The sequence below is a fragment of the Pipistrellus kuhlii genome, unplaced genomic scaffold, assembly GCF_014108245.1.
Source record: "Pipistrellus kuhlii isolate mPipKuh1 unplaced genomic scaffold, mPipKuh1.p scaffold_m20_p_6, whole genome shotgun sequence".
Lineage (NCBI taxonomy): Eukaryota > Metazoa > Chordata > Mammalia > Chiroptera > Vespertilionidae > Pipistrellus > Pipistrellus kuhlii.
Genome location: NW_023425562.1, coordinates 33,773,291 through 33,793,265, shown reverse-complemented (window position 1 = coordinate 33,793,265; position 19,975 = coordinate 33,773,291). Strand labels below are relative to the sequence as shown.

The following is a 19,975-nucleotide window of genomic DNA, read 5'->3' as shown; positions in this document are numbered from 1 at the left end:
TAAAGTTCTGAGAATTATTTTATTAAAGAGGGCTTGTTTATGCTTGAGGAAAGTGAGGGTGGGGTGGGGAGGTAGGGATAGAGAAAATAGTGTATCAGAAGTTGTTCTAAATTAAAAGGAAAGAGAAAGAAGACTGTCAAAGAATTCATTGCTATGATATCAAGATAGGTGATTGGTAGTCTATATAAATTTCAGACAATATTAGCATATATTACTCATCTATTTACTACTTTAGGACAAGATTCGTTTGTTTTTGGTGGTAGAAGTCATTCCATCTGTTTCAAAAGACTTTTGCCCACAATTATTTATTTTTTTATTGTTTACACAGAACAGCCATGTTTCCTTGGTTTTATTTTCCCCAAGAAAAATGTTGGACCAGAGCAGTGCTGTATTTGAAGTGGTTTTTATGAGTTTCTCTATGTGTGTTTTGATATCTGATGAAGACGAGGTGTGTCCTCTTGGTAGACCTTCTGGCTTCTGAGAAGAATGTACATATAATTTTTCTGTGCTAGAAAGCAGATGTTTAAATAGCTCCCTTTATGATTTTCTCCTTGTAGAGTGAAAATATTTTATGGAAAAGGAGGAAGGGATAGTTGGAGTAAATATAATATGTTATTTTAAAATGCCACCATCCTCCTCTCTCCTCCTGGTTTTTGCACCGCATTCATTTTTTATTTTATTTTATGCAATCACACACAAATTGGCCTTGTCCCTCTCTCTCTCTCTCTCTCTTTTTAAAAATATATTTTATTGATTTTTTTACAGAGAAGAAAGGAGAGAGATAGAGAACTAGAAACGTCGATGGGAGAGAAACATCGACCAGCTGCCTCTTGCATACCCTCTACTGGGAATGTGCCCGCAACCAATGTACATGCCCCTGACCGGAATCGAACCTGGGACCTTTCAGTCTGCAGACCGACGCTCTACCACTGAGCCAAACCGGTTTCAGTGGCCTTGTCTCTTGCTCAATGTGTCTGCCTTTACAGGCTCTGCTGCCCAATGACCTCTAACAGACCTTTATATTCTAATAATATATTCATGGGAAAATAATATCATCTTTACATTTCTGGTATTGGTGATTGTAGAATATGGGACGCAATAAAGTTGGGCTAGCAAGGAAGAGCCAAAGATAGGAATCCCAAGGAACATTTTTTTTTATGTTCTGGGAACACAGTTGATCACTGTAGAAGTTACAGTGGTGTCTAAACTGCGGTCTTTACCTTCAATGGACTTAGCAGTTAACTGGAAGAGACACAGTCAGATACCCAATCACAGCATAAATTAAGAAGATAGTTAGAGATGACTTCAGTACAATAAGAGGATCCACAGTGTGTGTGTGTTTGGTTGTCTGCGAACAGCTTCATAGACATTATAGAGGCCTGATGCATGAAATACATGTAAGAATGGGCCTCCCTTCCCCCGAAGGGGGGGTGCTGGCACCCGCTTTTCTCTGGCACCAGGACTCAGGCTTCCCTCGCAGCCTCGGCTTCGTCTGGAAGGTCGTCCAGTCTAATTAGTATATCACACTTTAATTATTATAGATACAGCAACTTGTATGTAATAAAACACACACATTGGGCATGCACATTTGAATGCGTTTTTAGTAAATTTATATAGTTGTGCTATCGTCACCACAATCAGTTTTTAGAATACTTCTGTTACTCCAAAAGTTTTCCTTGTGTGCTTACCTGCAGTAAATCTCCCATTTCTACCCCCACCCTGAGGCATCCATTGGTTTGCTTTGTCAGAACAGCCTTGAGTCTAGAGCTAATTGACCTCACTACTGAGACTGTGCCCTTCTGAGGACTTCATCCAGTGCCTGTGGGAACACGAACTATTCTCAGCCCTGTACAAATAACCCTGTAGGAATTTTTCTTCCCGCCCCTTTCCTGTGGTTCTTTCCTCAGCTTCATAATTTCCTCACACTCAGCCTAAAACTCAAGAGCCCTTCTCTGCAAATCTCTAAGAGCGATGATTCACTTGCAGCCCTCTCCTCTGATGCCTTGCCTCAGACAGGGTAGTTGCTTTGGTCTTCTCAGCTCTGGCTCTTCAATCCCATGAAACTATTGGGCTTGGTTTTTGTTTTTCTTCCCTGCATCATGGCCTAGGAGCTGGGGTACTCTTTGGGCTCTCACTTCACTTGTCCTCTTATCTCAGGGATTGCAGTCTTGTGCTGCCTTATTGTCTAACATATGAAAACCATTGTCTTATAGATTTTATCCATTTTTCTAATTGTTAAAGGTAGATGGGTAAGTCTAGTCTCTGTCTTTGCATTATAACTAAAAGAATGAGTTCTAGTTTTAAGGGCATTTTCCTATTATTCCCATGTATCACCTACCAATGGCCAGTTCTAGATAATACAATGGATGTGTCAGCAGTGACTCAAACAAGTGTTAAGATCAAACACAGAAAATATAAATGTAAAGTGTATGTATACCTATATTTTAAAAGCATGAAAATAGTGATGAATCAGGGAAAACCTTTATATGATGTTATGAACTATAACTAGAGGCTTGGTGCACTGTACTCAGAGGGGGATGGGTCCCTCAGCCTGGCCTGCACCCTCTCGTTGTCTGGCAGCCCTTGGAGGATGTCTGACTGAGAGCTTAGACCCACTCTCTTAGGAGCCTCTCCCACCACGGCTGCTGAGCTCGCCAGCCAAGCATGAGCCCAGCTTTTGGTTGAGCAGTGCTCCTCCTGTGGGAGCATATTGACCACCAGAGAACAGGTCCTGCATTGAGCATCTGCCCCCCAGTGGTCAGTGTGTGTCATAGTGACCGGTCATTCCACCATTTGGTCGATTTGCATATTAGCCTTTTATTATATAGAATACTTGCTACATTATGTAAACTTAATAGCAACCCATCCCTTTAACCGTTACATGCAGATAAATATTATCTTGAATTTTATATGGAATGGGGTCAAATGATTCACTTGTTTTTAAATTTTAAAAACTCAATTTACTTTGTTATATTTTGTATGACATTACTAGGAAAACTTGTATAGAAGAAATAGAACAGTGGAAGCATGGAATACCACAGCCAATATCTTGCATGATGTGCTTATGGTATGCTCTCATCCAGAAAACTGTATTTGTATTCCTGTCATACTTTTGAATGACATTTATGGACATAAATATGTTCTTTTGTCAGGATTTTAGGGTTCCTAGTGACAGAAATCCCTAACCAAATTAGTTAATCAAAAAAAGGGAAATAAACTATGTTGTATGTACATCTGAAACTAATACATAATTATATTGGAAAAAAGGAAATTAAATAACTAGCTAAACTTAGGGTCTATAGTTAGGTCTAGTTTCACATCTGGCTGGATATAGATGACCAAAAATGTTATCAACTGTCAGCTTTTTCTCTCCAATTCTGCTCCACTCCCTTTATTCTGACTTCATTGTTGCCTATGGACTGCATATTTCCATTTTGTAATTCCAAGTATTCCAAGTAAAGATCCAAAGATTCACTCTGGATCAGTGTAGGTCATATATTCACCTTGGCAAAGAATATGTAATGCGCTGATTGGCTTAACCCAAGGTCATGCACTTTACCTTAGACCAGTGGTTCCCAATGTGGGGCACATGCCCAACAACAAGACAATTTAATTTTTAAGGGGGGCAATATGAGAATGAGTTATTACCAGTGAATTTTTTGTATGTCTTATGAACTTAGAGCCCTCATGTATAGTATATAAATATATATTGTGATGTATTTATGCAATTCAATTCTATATTATGTTTTAAAATTTATTTACTATTTTTTTCATATCAATTCATGTTACTATTATTATTATTATTTTAATTAATTTATTTTTTATTGATTATGGTCTCACATAATGGTCCTTATTCCCCCATTCCCATCCCAAACCCCTCCCTAGAGATGCCCTCCCTACCCCCATTGTCCATGGCCGTGGCTAGGCCCATATGCATGCACACAAGTCCTTTGGTTGATCTCTTCCCCTCACCCCCATCCTCTCTTACTTTCCCTCTGAGGTTTGAGAGTCTGATCACTGGTTCTCTTTCTCTGGGTCTGTTTATGTTGTTCATTATTTCCTCTAGATGTGTGAGATTATGTGATCCAAGAAATACCCTTGTATTATTATTATTATTTTAACAATTTCTTCCTCAGTAGTTCAGCTGTCCTTTCGTTCTTTTATTTTTCTCTTTCATGGATGCCATGTTCTTTGGAAGCTTGTTTAGACCAAGTTAATGGCTTCTTCCACATGAGTAGGAGTTCACTTTTTGAATAATAAGAATTGTGTGTCACAGGGGAGAGACATCAGGACTTTAGAGAAGCTTAGGTAGGGCATGGCCAAAAAATGTTTGGGAACCACTGCCTTAGACCAAGGGTAGAGGTCTTCTCAGATCATGTGAGTTGAGACTGAAAATCAGATTGTGATTGGAAGATGGATAAATGGCTGCTGAAAAGGCAAGTAATAAATGCGCTCTCTGTATACCAGATGTAATTGTAGCCAAATAAGTTTACGTTAAATTTACTTCAAACTGTATTTTGACGGTGGCAGCCTATATTATCTCCTCCTCCACTCTTGCCCTGAACACACATAGAGTCTTATTACTCTAATTGAATAAGGACTGATTATACTTGAAGTACATTATGCGATAGAACATATAAGGAGAATATAAATTAGACAGCGGGAATTGTAGAAAACCTCATAGAAAAAGGAGGACTTAAGTATGTAGAGATAGACATTCAGGGAAAGAGAACAGCACAAAGAAAACAGGCAGCAAAGTGTAGAAGAATAAATAGATCGGTGAAAGTACAGGTTGGGGTCAAAGGTGAGACTATAAAGAGGCTGAGGAAATGTCAGGCAAGTTCTTGAACCTCAGATTCTAGGGTATGAATTTATTCTGAATGTGCTAACGCATAGGTCAGCAAACTTTTTTTTTTTTTTTTTTTTTTTTTATAACTATCGAGATAGCAAATGTTTTAGGCTTTTCAGGTCAAAAGGCAAAATCAAAGATATTTTGTAAGTAATACAAACAAGCAAGAAACAAATTTCTATAAAGGAATTCAAAATATAATAAAATAATAATAATGTACTATTTTATAATACAGGCCTACTGTATGAAGTTCTTTTGGGGATTGAATTTTACTCAATTGGGGCTCAAAGTCAGTGTGTCTACCAACAAATGCAGAACAAATGTTCATGTGTAAAAACCATTCTTAGTTCAGAAGCCATACAAATACAGGAAGCTGGATTTGCTCCACAGGCAATATTATAGTTTGTCAACCACTAGGGAATACTTTCATGTTTTTGAAAAAGGGGAGGTGATCTGATCGTCATGTTAGTTACTTCAGAATGAAACAAACTGGAGGCGGTATGGTATCAGAAAGAGATAATGAGAAACTAAATTAGAATGTCATGGGTTTGGATAGTCATGTAAATGAAGCAATTACAAACCTTAGGTCAATTCAAAGTCAGATGGAACAGAATTAACTACTCAGATGAATCAACCCTTATTGTAAGACTAGAGGCCCAGGGCATGAATTCATTCTCCAGTGGGGTCCGTTGGCCTGGCTCATGAGATTGAGCCAAAACTGGCTCTCTGACATCCCCCTGAGGGGGCTTGCGAGAGGGTGGTGGACCAGGCTGAGGGTCCCCACCAGTGCATGATCTGGGCTGAGGAGGGACTCAGGAGGATGGTCAGCCGGGGAGGGATCGTAAAAGGGCTCCAAGGCATGTCTGGCCCATCTCTCTCAGTCCCAATCAGACCTCAGCAGCAAGCTCACCTATGGTTGGAGCGTCTTCACCCTGGTGGTCAGTGCACATCATAATGAGCAGTTGAGTGAACTTAGCATATCATTTGTGCTTTGATTGGTTGAATGGATGACTGGATGACAGGACACTTAGCATATTAATCTTTTATTATATAGGACTAGAAGCCCGGGGCATTACATTTCTTGCATGGAGGTGGGGGGGGGGGGTGTGTCCCTCAGCCCAGCCTGCACCCTCTCCAATCAGGGACCCCTCCTCTGCCAGCATGGTCACCCTTAACTGACCTCCCCTGCAGGCTTAATTGTTCCCACCTGCCCTCCCCTGTAGGCCTGGGTCTCCCCGAACTACCCTTCCCTTCAGGCCTGGTCACCCCCAACTGCCCTTCCTTGCAGGCCCAGTCACCCCAACTTCTCTCCCTTGCAGGCCTGGTCCCTCCCAACTGCCTTCCTCTGCTGGCCATTTTGTGGCAGCCATCTTGTGTCCACATGAGGCCAGCCATCTTGTGTGTTGGAGTGACAATTAATTTGCATATTACTCTTTTATTAGATAGGATGTTCACTCCCTGTTCTATACCTCCTACACAAGTTGCAGGGCCTCTGATTTGTATTGGGGACGGAGTCCAGATGCCTATAGGCATGTTTTGCTCCTGATTGAAGCAGAGTAAGACAAGCTACCCTGTTTCCCCAAAAATAAGACAGTGTCTTAGATTAATTTTTGCTCCCAAAGATGCACTCGACCTTATTTTCAAGGGATGTCTTATTTTTCCATGAAGAAGAATACGGTACACATTTATTGTTAAATGAAAATAAAGGAAATTTATTACCTGTATACGGTACGGTAGTACGGTAGCTGTCAACACAAACCAGAAAAACTGAATCCTACAGTATCAAGAATTTACTCATTTATTCAATGACAATCATGTCATCATCTTCTGGAACATCATCATAACAATCCAATTCCTGAATTTCCTGGTGAATTTCTTGTGACTCCATTTCTTTCAGAATCAGTGGACCAAATCTCTCATGTTTAGCCTGGGGGGGGGGGGGCTTATTTTCGGGGAAGCCTTATATTTCACTCAGAAGGAAACCTGTAAGTAGGTCTTATTTTCGGAGGATGTCTTATTTTGGGGGAAACATGGTAAGAGAGCCCCCCGAATAAAATATTTTAAAGATGAACTGACTGGGTCAGAAGGGAAACTCTTTGAACTCTGTTCTCAGGCAGAGACCCTCTAAACTTTAGAGTCAAAAGGGAGGAGAATCATTTCTCTTTGAAATAGTTTTTTAGCTACAGTGAATCATATCTTTGGAAGCACTTCTGTTTGGTTATATAGTCTTGTCAACTGGGTCAAACAGTTACCTAATCAATATCCTAATAATAAATAGCTTTTAATGCCATATTAGGTAGATACTGTATCAAATGAAGCTGCTTTCCAAGAAGTGAAAATTATGTGCCATTGAAGTTTCAGCTTGAACCTGAATCTTACTCACCTAGAATCCCAGGTGAATGAACATGTGAGCATGTTTCAAGATACCGTGTCTGGGCCATGGAAGTTTGTTTACACGGAGGACCAAGGATCCTGCTTGGACTGTCCGTGTTGGGGGAGAGGAACGGATCTGAATAAGGCAGTATTGGCCAATTAAATTGTGCTCTAGTCTAGTTCCCACGGACTTCTGCTTTAGTCGCTGGGCACTAGGGAGACAACGAAGGAGGGAGTTAAAACTGAGTTGAGAGATTAAGGACCCTTGGAATTAGTGATTTCATCACTAACAGGAGACTTGATCTTGGCATCCTTGACTCAAGTATTTACCATCTTTGGGTAAATGTTGGCAGCAGGGCACTTGCATGACCCTGAAAGTAAAGGCCTCCTTAAACGTTGTGCCTCAGCACCCTCGTCCCAGCCCTGGTTAGCACTCATAGACAGCAAGCAGTGATGCCAGTTTTGGTGACAACTAACTGCTAATAGGAGGGGAGAAAGAGAAGTGACATAGGAAACCATCGTATGCCGTCTTCGAAAAACTCGGGAGAAGATAGTCACCTCATGAGCACATGTAGGACAAATCTTGGGGAGGCCTCAGAGGAATATGCAGTGTTGTCTCATATCCGTGGCACATGGTGGACTCCATCCATCATAGAACATGCTATTTCTTTTTTTTTCTTTTCTTTTTTTTTAATATATTTTATATACAGAGAGGAATTGAGAGGGATGGAGAGTTAGAAACGTCGATGAGAGAGATACGTCCACCAGCTGCCTCTTGCACACCCCCCACTGGGGATGCACCCCCAACCAAGGTACGTGCCCTTGACTGGAATCGAACCCAGGACCTTTCAGTCCGCAGGCCCACGCTTTATCCACTGAGCCAAACCGGTTTCGGCCAGAACATGCTATTTCTTATGAAGATGTGGGTGTTGTACGGATATGGGAATTCTCCTTCCACAGAACAAACTGTGTTTGGTGTATTCTGTTCCTCCTGGAAAGCTCCAGAGAAGTTGCGGCCAAGCAGTTATGTTATTTCCCTTTGAGTGTTTGCTCTGTCATGAAGGAAAACAAACACATTTATTGAGGAAAGGTATAGTGCTAGTAGTCAGAAGAGCAAATAGCAATGACCCGCTGCCCTGGAAACAGCCTGGTGTCCTAGCAACAAGCACATTCATTTGCCTGCCCTGCCCTGCGGAGTTCTGTCAACACAGGTAAAGGGCTTACCCACAGAACTGAAGGGACAGCCTTCCAGTTCCAGGGTAAAGCTAGCCCATGTCTGTGAACCTGGGACCCGAGGAGAAACCGAATCGTTCGGCCGCGCATCTAGAGTTTAGAAGATAAGAGAACAACAATGTAGGGATTAAATTTACTTACACTTACTCTTCGTCTACATGGGCTAGACATAAGTTTCTTTTTCGAATTGTTGGCTCTCCGTAAGGAAGGATTGAAAATGTGGTGTCAGTGGCTAAAGCCATGACTTGTGGCTCTGTTCCCCCTGCCTTCTTTGGGTTAAGAAGGGCAGTATTTTCCCTAAATTTCGCTTGAGCTCTGCCTCTATGTTTTAAACCCTCAAGACTAGGAAAAAGAGGCCAGGACACATCCTGGTAGTGATTTGAAGGTTATAAAATATGTTTTTCACGTATTTTAATTGTAATTCCTAAATTCTACAAGAATGGTTGAGATTTTTTTATCTGAAAAAAAAGTTCAAAAAATATATATGTACGTATAATTATAATGATTGCATAAAAAGAAATTACTTAAATAAGACTTTTATTCCTTTAGAATGGTCTAACCTTTTCATTAATTGGTATAGTCTAGTAAGTCATATTCATGCATACACAAAATGCTTAAAAGTTTTTTTTATAATAAAATTACCAGAATGGTAATGACTCAAAATGGTATCACATAAATAAAAACAAACAAAAACAACCAATCAAACAAAAAAAAGGTATCATAAAACTCTAGTGAATTAGCTTTTAAAGAACTAACAAAAAGAATTAAACAATTTATAAAACTAGTTTAAAAATCCAAGTGGATGCCTAAAAAATGCCTTTGGTAACCAGGGAGATAATTGTTTATGACAAAGAACATGATGAGTCACTATATTGTTGTCATTATGACAACTTAGGCTTTTAGAATGAAGCCTTACACAGAAGGTAATAATTTCTTACTTCCAAGTTGGTGACCAACCAATCAATTTAGATATAAAAACTATAAACCAATTGTATTATATTTCAGCTAATTACATTTAATTAATTAGTAAGAGGAAGCACAAACAGATGAGAGACCTTTTTTTTGCGTATTATTGACAAGGGGAAAAAAACAAATGATGCTCAGTGATGGCATGAGGCAAGTTTCAGCAGAGCATAAGGAGAAACTAGGAAATAATCACAGATAAAGCCAATCAACATAAGGGGAGAGTCTTGAAGAAAATAATAGAAAATTTTTGTTAAAAGTGAATTACGCATGTGCATGTTGCTGATAGCTTAAATGAACAACCAAATAAATTTTATTTTAAGCAAAACCTTTAGTTAAATGTAAACAGCAAACACAGTAGTTACGTCAACTTCTATTTTAGTGACATGTTTAAAGCAGATTACAAATCTCCTAGTAACAATGTAGCCACAGTTCTTAAAAAAAAAATTGTTTCTCTTCAGCACTTGCTTCTGAAAGACAACGTATTTGTAGAAACCAAAAAGGTTGTTGGCAAAGTATGTGAATTTTGACGTGCAGTAAGCTCACTGAAATGCATTTAATTTTCCAAAGGACAGTTCTATACAAGGTTAAACATGAGGCTTAACAGGAGTTTTAAAGTTCTGTAAAACATTTTCTAAGAGTTCCAATCTCACTTCCATTTTACTTCTGCTTCTCTGTGGTCACTGCTAGTGCGCAAGAAGCAATTTTGCAAGCATCTAAATGGCTGTGAGCCATGTATGAGTCAATTAGATTGCCTATATTTTAAATCTCTCTAAAAGTTTATAGAACCAGACTAACCTCTTCACTCTCACTGCATCAGGCCTGGATTCTGCCCTTTTGAGGAAGAATACATTGGGGGGGTTGGGGGGGAAAGCAACTCAATGAGATCAGGGCAGAAAGTTAGTATCAAACTCCTCTCCCTCTCCTCCTCTTTCTCCTTTAAAAAATGACATACAAACTCTTCTTGAGGTCTATTTGAAGCACACATGCCATGCTTAGAAACAGCAATTCATTAGCAACAGGACCCAACAGATTCCCCCGTACCTAATCACCCCGCCATCCCGTATGTTTGTTTTAGAATGGCTAAGCCATGCTGCTTATCAAAATTACAAATAACTTCCTATGAGAAACCCATTTTCCATGAATACATGTCTCTATAGCTAGAAGAGAAAGTCACTGATGTGAAGCGTAGTCTGTTCAACATCACTTATGCCAGTATTTAACAAAGCTAAATGTGATAGACTAATGAATAGCATGGATCATGCATAAAAGCAGGGGGTAGAAAAAAAGTATATTTTCTTTGCCTTTGGGAGCAGCAGTCTTGCCTTCCTTCCTCTTTTCTTCCATCCTCCATACTTCATTCCTGTGTGCTGATGAAGCTAACATTAGCATTCATTTGTATTCCCCGAGTGAAAGGCAGATGCCTAGGCCACTAGTGATGAACAGGGAACTAATAGGTGATGAAAAAAATTCAACCTGGAATTTCGGCTTAGTGTGTTTGTGTCATGAGAACTACTTAGTGGGCCTTGATAAGATCATAAAATGCTATTTTATTCAACGTGTATGCTCTGTATCAGACAATGCAGCAATTGATATTGGCCATTCGCTACCTAACAGCATGGATTGGACTTCTTTTTGCTTATCATTACAGCCCTAGAATTTAGAAGAGCATGGCATAGAAGTGTCACTCAACAAAAATTGGGGGATAGTGTAGCTTTGTTTTACTTTTTCTGAGCATTTACAAATGTAAATAAGTAAAGAAAGCAGCATGGAAACACCCATGCTAAAACTATTCACCCTTAACCAAATACACGGAGTTCTCTAGCTACATCTCTCTGGATTTTGACCCATTGTTACTCACTGTCATTAATATTTTTACCTGTAGATCAGACTTAACCCTCAGGTTCCGTTAAGGGCTTAATGACAAGGAACAGCAGCAGCCTATAATTATTGGAATACGCTCCCATAAGGCTTGAGCAGACTCTTGTTTTGTGATGTTATCTTCCTCTACAAGGACAGGTAGTTGGGTTGCAGGTTCGAACCCTGGCCCTGGTAGGGGCATGTGTAAGAGGCAACCAATCAATGTATCTCTTTCAGATCGATGTCTCTCTCTCTCTCTCTCTCTCTCTCTCTCTCTCTCTCTCTCTCTCTCTCTCTTTCTCTCTTTTTCTCTCATCTCTCTCTCTCTCTTTTTCTCTTCTTCCTCCTCCTCCTCCTTCTCTTTCTCTCCTTTTTCCTTTCCACTCACTCAAAAAAAAAAAAAAAAAAAAGGAAAAAGTATTGTTGGGTGAGGATTAATGAACCAAAATTAAAGGACAAAAGCCAAAAACTGTTCTAAAAAAAAAGGATTAAAATTTTTTTTGAAAAATAAAAATATTTAAAACTGCTATCATATTTGTGAGTCATTTAGTATGTTTTATAGCATGTCTAAACTTGATTTCTTAGCCACTCGGACATTGTTTAGATTTTCAAAAATTTTTCATACTTTTATAATATTAGAGAAAAACACACTTTTATTAAAATATCAGCCCTAACCGGTTTGGCTCAGTGGTTAAAGCATTAGCCTGCAGACTGAAGGGCCCCAGGTTCGATTCTGGTCAAGGGCATGTACCTTGGTTGCGGGCACATCCCCAGTAGGGGGTGTGGCAGGAGGCAGGTGATTGATGTTTCTCTTTCTTCGCTGTTTCTAACTCTCTATCCCTCTCCCTTCCTCTCTGGAAAAAAATCAATAAAAATATATTTTTAAAAAATAAATGTAAAATATCAGATAACAATATTCCTTCCAGGAGCCAAAAGAATGATAAGAATGTAAATGTAATCATGAGATGCACAATATGACTCTACACACCATATCTTTTTGAAAACCCTGAAATATTATATAAATCTTAGGTCCCTTACAATTGATATTAGAGGAGGGAAATTTTTCCTAGTTTTCTCTTTTAACACAAATGAAAATAGTATATAGTGTTTACTTGTATATTAAGACAGATACAAAAATATATATAAACACATGAAAATTCACAATGAAGTCAGTGACCTGTTCAAAATTATGTTTCTATCATATATTAGCTGCCTGATATGTATATATTCATTCATATTCTGAGGATCAATGTCTTTGTAAAATGGAGCTATGGAGCTATATCAGAAGGTTATTATTATTAAAATGAGAAAACCAGATAATATACTAGAATTACACAATTCATATAGTAAGGGCTTAATAAACATTGGTAAATATAATAAATATTCATTAAAATTATAAATATTACTTATTATTACATTCATCCAACACTTATCTCTGATATTTTATTTTATATAATTTATGAAGTTTAAAATAAATAAAGTTTTAGTGAAATATTTATATTTATCTCTTAACTATAGAAAACTACAAAACATACTTTTTTTAAAATATATTTTATTGATTTTGTACAGAGAGGAAGGGAGAGAGATAGAGAGTTAGAAACATCGATGAGAGAGAGTCATCGATCAGCTGCCTCTTGCACACCCCCTCCTGGGGATATGCCTGCAACCAAGGTACATGCCCTTGACCGGAATCGAACCTGAGACCCTTCAGTCCCCAAGCCGACGCTCTATCCATTGAGCCAAACCGGTCTTGGCTACAAAACATACTTTTTTTTTTTTTTTTTAATATATATATTTTTATTGATTTTTATTTTTTTTTTACAGAGAGGAAGGGAGAGAGATAGAGAGCTAGAAACGTCGATGAGAGAGAAACATTGACCAGTTGCCTCTTGCACACCCCGTATCGGGGATGTGCCCGCAACCAAGGCACATGCCCTTGACCGGAATCGAACCCAGGACCTTTCAGTCCGCAGACCGACGCTCTACCACTGAGCCAAACTGGTTTCGGCCAAAACATACTTTTAATTAAAAATTTTAATCTTTCAGAATGCTTCCATTTAAAAATTTGGTTATTAGAGTTTAATAGTGAGAAACTGAATAATGAAGTGAACAATCCACTTATGAATGATTGTTTTTATCTTTCACAAATGCCAATTCTTAGTCATTATGAACTAATTACCTGTTGAGTGAAAAATACATAAAATTCCAGTTTAGAGTGCAAGCAATCAAAATAATAAAATAATTTTAAAATTTCTGTACTTCATATTTACAAGAAACAAATTCCAATCAACATTCCTACTTTATATACAGTAGGATTCTAGAAATGTGTAGATGTTTGGCCAAATGAATGCTATTAATAATATGTAAAATTCCTTGATTAAACATTTATTACTTTAAAAAATCCCAATCAAAATGAATTCCAAATAGGCAAGCTAATTTAAAGAATTCTTTTAAAAATTTAACTATCCAAGTTATGCTTTCAGCAATATTTTCTATAGATTTTATGAACAGTTATGTTCATGCCAACACATACTGTTCAAAAACATGATTACTGAGGCACACTAAAATCTTTAAATTATTCTGAATAATGCAAAAAAATTCAGTATAATTTGTGTTAAATTATTTTCAAATATAATTTATTATATTTAGTTATTTTTGTCAACCACATATATTTCAAAAGACACATATACTATGTGTGCAAAGACTTTAAAACTAAAGAGCTGAATTCCACAATAAGTTTTCATTCCAACTGACTTTATCTTGAACAGAATATATTTATATATCTTGAGCTGGAATGATGAGTGGATATGAATTCTGAGAACTTGAAGACTGGTATTTAGGGGCAATATATTTTAGAAATAGCCGAGGAAAGACTTTCAGCTTTTCAAATTTAGTCTTTAAAAGATAAGATGTACCATGTATATTTGTGGAAATATTTTCTATTCTTAAAATACCTTTAAATGAACATGGCTTCACTGAAAATAATGTGGATTGGTTGGATCATCTTGTTGAAACAGAAAGCAGATGAATTAATATAGAGGATAAGGGACTTTTAAAAATAATTTGCTCACAATATACATGTAGGTCAAATCATTATGTTGTACTCCTTAAACTTACACAGTACTATATGTCAGTATATCTCAATAAAACTGAAAGAAAAATTTGCTAAAATACCAACTGCTTCTCTTCAGAAAAGTAAAAAAAAAAAAAAAAAGGAATTTGATTGAAATATAACCTAAATAAAAGTATCAACTTTTCCAATTAAAACTAAATCATTAAAATGATAAATCTTACTGGTTCATATAAAAGGCCATATATTAACAGCTAACATTGAGAGTTTTATGGCTTTTAAATTATTTTTATCAATTATCTTGTTTCTCACAACAGAAATCTGAAGAAGGAATTATCATAATCCTCATATTCCAGATGAGAAATTTGAGGCTAAGAAAAGATACTCCCATTTTCATGATTTAACTTTTCTGCCAAATCATACCAAAGATAGTTCAGGCAGTAAGAGCTGTTTTCTGGTTTGTAGTTGTTGTTGTTTTTAAGTCCCATGCCAGGGAAATAAGTCAAGAATAGGCAACAAGGGTATACTATTCCCTCCACCATTGACATAGCAAGCTGTGGTGGCTAACGCTGCCTTGTTAGGACTAAAAACAACCTAACAAAACTCTCCACTGGTCTGAGATCCAGAAATAGATATCAAGTCCATCCTGGCTCCCTCAGGAATTTAGGTTGGCATTTAGGGAGTGGGAGTGTGTGTACTCTGGCATTGGGGGTCACTCTGATGCTCAGTCCCACTAATATTTACTAGAACAATAGTTTGGGGGGAGGGGGAGTACAAGACAAGGAAATAGGCTAGAGGTCTCAAAATGTAAGAAAAAATATAATAGAGGGCTATATATAGGATTTCAAATTTCATTCAATCTACTATTTTAACTAACCGCCATAAAAGGTTTGCTAAAATTTTTCTCTTTTGCTAATGTGAGATTGCCTTGTTTTAGTCACTACACAGCTCTCAACTTGTTCTGTAAGCCAAATAGTTCTGCTTTTAGAAACATGTAAACTACTGTAGTTATCTGACAAAATTAGATTAAGATATGTGACTCGGGAGTGTGAGATGGAGTACTTCCAGTTCATAAGTCTGAAGGCTTGCATTGAAAAAGAAGGAAAAAGAAGTATTAGCATGGATAAAGAGAGATGTTACTTGTTTATAAATGGGTAATTCATCAAAAAGATGTAACAATCCTTAATGTGTATGTACGTAACAATAGGGCTTCAAAATATAGGAAGCAATAACTAATAGAACTAAATGGAAAATCCAAATTTATACAGGGAAACATCAACTCTTCTTTCTCAGAAAATTAATGTGACAATGTAATAAAAAAAAATAATACTATCAACCAACTTGACCATATTTAAATTTAGAGACTATTCCACCATCAGTAGAATACACAAATTTTTCAAATGCACTGGGAAGCATTTACCAAGAAAGACCATAATCTGGACCATAAAACAAATCTTAATTAATTTAAAGTATCGAGTATTAAAAACATACACTGCCCGGCCAATCTGGCTCAGTGATTGAGCATCAACCCATGCACCAAAAGGTCACCTTTTGATTCCTGTTAAGGGCACAGGCCTGGGTTGCAGACTTGATCCCCAGTAGAGGGCATGCAGGAGGCAGTGAATGATGTTTCTCTCTCATTAATGTTTTTATCTCTCTCTCTTCCTCTAAAATCAATAAAAACATGTTTGTTTGTTTTTGTTTTGTTTTTGTTTTTTTAGAAAAACATACAGAATGGGCAAATTCATATACACAGAAAGTCAAATACAGATTACAAGGGAAAGGAGGGTTATTGTTTAGAGGGTGAAGAGTTTCTATTTGGGATGGTGAAACAGTTCTAGAATAGCTAGTGGTGATAATTATACAACATTGTGAACGTGCTTAAAGCCACTGACTTATACACTTAAAATGTTAAAATGGTAAGTTTTATTGTATGTATATTTTACCACAATAAAAAATTAATTGGGAAAAAAACCCACATATACAAATATTGTATTATTTCACCGGAACAGAATTAAACAATAAAACAAAAGAAAGATATCAGGAAAATCCTCAAGCATTTTGAAATTAAACAACACATTTCTAAATAAACCATGTGTCAAAGAGAAAATCTCAAGGGAAATTAGAAAATATGTTGAACTGAATGAAAATACACTATGTAAAAATTTGTGGAATGTAGCCAGTACTTAGAAGAAAATTTCTAGAACTGAATGTTTTATATTAGAAAAGAGCAAAGGTCTAAAATCAAAAGCCTAAGTTTCCAGCTGAAGAACTTATAAAAAGAGGAGCAAATTAAATGCAAAGAAAGTAGAAGAAAAAAATAAAATATGAAAGTCAATAAATTTGAAAATAGCAACCAGGCCCGGAGCAGCCAGGCCCGGAGCAGCATCCAGACCTGGAGCAGCCAGGCCCGCAGCAGCAGCATCCAGAGGCATATTCATTTAAATGTGTATGTCTTATTGGTAAAATGACCATTTAATAGATCTGTAATGTCTTTTGTATCCCTAATAATATTTCTTGTTCTAAAGTCTACTCTGTCTGAAATTAAAATAGCCACTCTACCTTTGTTTGCATGACATATCTTTTCCCATTCTTTTACTTTTTACCTAAGTCCTTATATTTAAACTGGGTTTATTGAGAGCCATGTGGAGATTTTTTAATCCCATATGACTACTTTGATCACCAATCACTTCGCTATATGTTTTGGATTTGTTCTACTTTTTTGTTCCCCTGTTCTTTTGGGTAGTTCTCTTCCGCCCCCCCCCCCCCCGCCCCTTCCTTCTCCCTCTCTCTTTCTCTCTCTACCTCCCTCTTTTCCTCCCTCCTGTTATTCTAGGGAAAAGTCTCTTAACCTTATTACTACTGATATTTTTGAACCAGATAACTCTTTGTTCTGGACAGCTGTCCTGTGCATTGTAGAATGTTTACCAATATTTCTCACTCTGCCCACTAAATGCCAGTTGTATCTCTCCCACAATTATGGCACATAAATTACTTATGTTTCTTAACAGTACCTGCCAAATGAATGGGGGGTCGGGGGGGGGGTCGGGGGGGGGTGGTCGGGGAACTGTTGGAATTTTCTCCAGGATCAGAAGTGCGGGCAAAACATCATTAGGTTTCTTAAGTAGTTTTATCTTGTTCTTTTGTTTGGAACCGATTCCTTTGTCTCCTCATTTTATTTGACTTTATGTGTTTGTTTCTGTGAATGAGATAAAACCGCTACCTCTCCTGGCCTAGAAGGAGTGACCCCTACGTAGGGGTCAAGGCAGCTTTGACAAGCCCAGCTGGAGCTGGAGCAGATAGCAGTCAGGGAGCCCAACACTAGGATTACCCTGAAGGAATGCCCAGAGCTGGAGCAGGCATAGTCAGGGGGTTTCAGGTGCTCCAACTCTAGGGCCAGACTGGTGGAATGACTGGAGTTGGAGTAAGCACAGGCCTGGCAGTCCTGCGACATGCCATGCTAGGGCCTTATTTAGGGAAACTGCTGACACCGGTGAGAGTCAGGAATCTGGGATGCACTGGGGCAGCATTGGCAAGCCAGCTCATGTGCCTGGAAAGTGCTCCTGTTCATGCTTTCAAATGGGGGAACGTAAAAACACGGTGTTTGCCGGCACTTCTGATCCTGGAGAGAATTCCAACAGTTCCCCATTCATTTGGCAGGCACTGTAGTGTTAGTAGATTGGTATCCTTTATGTACAGCCTAAAGTAATTATTTATTTATTTATTTATTTATTTATTTATTTATTTATTTATTTTTGCTGTGCTTCAGTGCTGGTGAGTCTTCATGGGCCCCTCAGTGATTTCCCCATCTACTGGAATACTCAGCATGGGGCTAAGTCTCCAATAGTTACCTTGTCTCCCTCTCTTCTACCCTTCTCTATGTGGTCCCTCTGTCACTTGTGCATAAGCTGTTCGATCAGCCTTCAGTTGTTCTTCAGAATTGATTGTATGTAGGTGCACATTTGCTGTGCCTGTGCTATAATAGGAGATGACTTCAACACCTTCCTATGCCACCAACTTGGACCCTGCCCAAGATTTTTTTCTTTACATTTAGTTTTCAGTAGTTTGATTACAATGTGTCTAGGTGTTTTACTTTCATTGAACTTTTTGTATCTTCAGCTTAATGTCTTTCACCAAAATTTGGAAAGTTTTCAGCTATTGTTTCCTCAAATATCTTATGACCAATTATTTTCAGCATCAATATTTTTGTTATTAGTGTTACATTTTTTATGTAATCTCATGCCTCCCTTAAGTTCTATTCAGTTTCTTACAATCTTTTTTCTCTTGTTCTTAAAATTTGGGTAATTTTTATTAATCTTTCTCCAAGTTCAGTACTCTTTTCTCTGTCATCTTTAAGCTCATCCAGTAGAATGTATGTTTTAATAGTTTTGTTCTTTATTTAAAATTTAATGTCCTTACTAAGCACTTTCATCTTTCCTCTTATTTCATGTGTGTTTGTCTTTACCTCATGGAATTTATTTTAGTATCTGCTTTAAAGCCTGTGTCTTATAATTTTAATATCTATGTTATCTTGGGGTTGGTATCTGTTGATTTATCATTTCCCCTGATAATTGGTCACATTCTCCTTGTCCTTTGCTTAAGTAATTTTGGATTGTATCTAAACTTCTTGAATATTAAATTTTGTAGACATGAATTCTGTTAAAATTTTTCTAAGGGATGTTATTATTCTTATTGTTGTTATTGTTTTATCAGCTAATCAACCCAGTAAGCTTCAGACTGTAAGTTTTTATAATCACTTTCTAGACAGCAAGGCAAAACATCGGAGTGTGCAGCATCCTCAAACTTGCCAGCAAGTGAGCAGATCCTCTGCACGCCCCAAGGACTATCTCTGACACCATGATGGAACCCCAACGCTCCTCATCCCCCGGCTTCGGGGCCTCCTTTTCCAACTTCATATGCACCCAAAAGGCAATTCTTCTGATAATTGAGATTATATTCTGCATAGTGGTTCTGTGCTGCTTCAAGGGTGTAGAATACTACTACCTGTCAGAGGCTGAGTTGGCCCTTGGTATTTTCTTCTTTATCGTCTACGGAACTAGCCTGCAAAACTACATACCCTGGATGATCTGGCCCTGGTGTGATTTCCTCCGAAGCTTTGTAGCAGCGATCATCTACCTGACCAACTCCATTTCTTCCCTTGCTGTGAAAGGAAACCGCAATGAAGCCGTCAAAGGAATTATGGGCCTATTCGCTGTATGCCTCTTTGGCTATGATGCCGGTACCTCTTTCCCCCCAATGCAGTAAAGACATACAGCAACCTCTTACTGACCTGCAGATGTCCTGGCATAGTGAATTCCCTTAATTTCTCTCTTCAACCTGCAAATAACTCCTTCATTGAATTAACTCCTCCACCCCTATAACATGACCAACCAACTCCTAGCTCCATATTGAGGGGGAAAAATGCCTTTATTGGAATAATTTATCTTCCAGCCTGCCAATCAACCCTCCTGATTGTGGCCACATTTATGGATGCGCCTAAGTTCCCATTGTGCAGTATCCAAAAGGAGACACTAATTCTGGCTGGACTATGCCACAGTCTAAACCCCAAAATGAGCGAGGAAGGCACCTGAGATTGCAGACTCCAAGGTCCAGCTTATATTACCACT

At 38.1% G+C, this 19,975-nt stretch overlaps 1 long non-coding RNA gene across 1 annotated transcript in view; it reads left to right on the top strand.

Annotated features, from left to right (window-relative positions):
- LOC123651517 overlaps window positions 1-19,257 on the top strand; it is a 75,209-nt gene extending 55,952 nt beyond the window's left edge. The window contains exon 5 of the long non-coding RNA XR_006740296.1: window positions 19,113-19,257. This is a non-coding gene — a long non-coding RNA (uncharacterized LOC123651517). The remainder of the gene's footprint in view (window positions 1-19,112) is intronic.
- The last annotated feature ends 718 nt before the right edge of the window (window positions 19,258-19,975 follow it).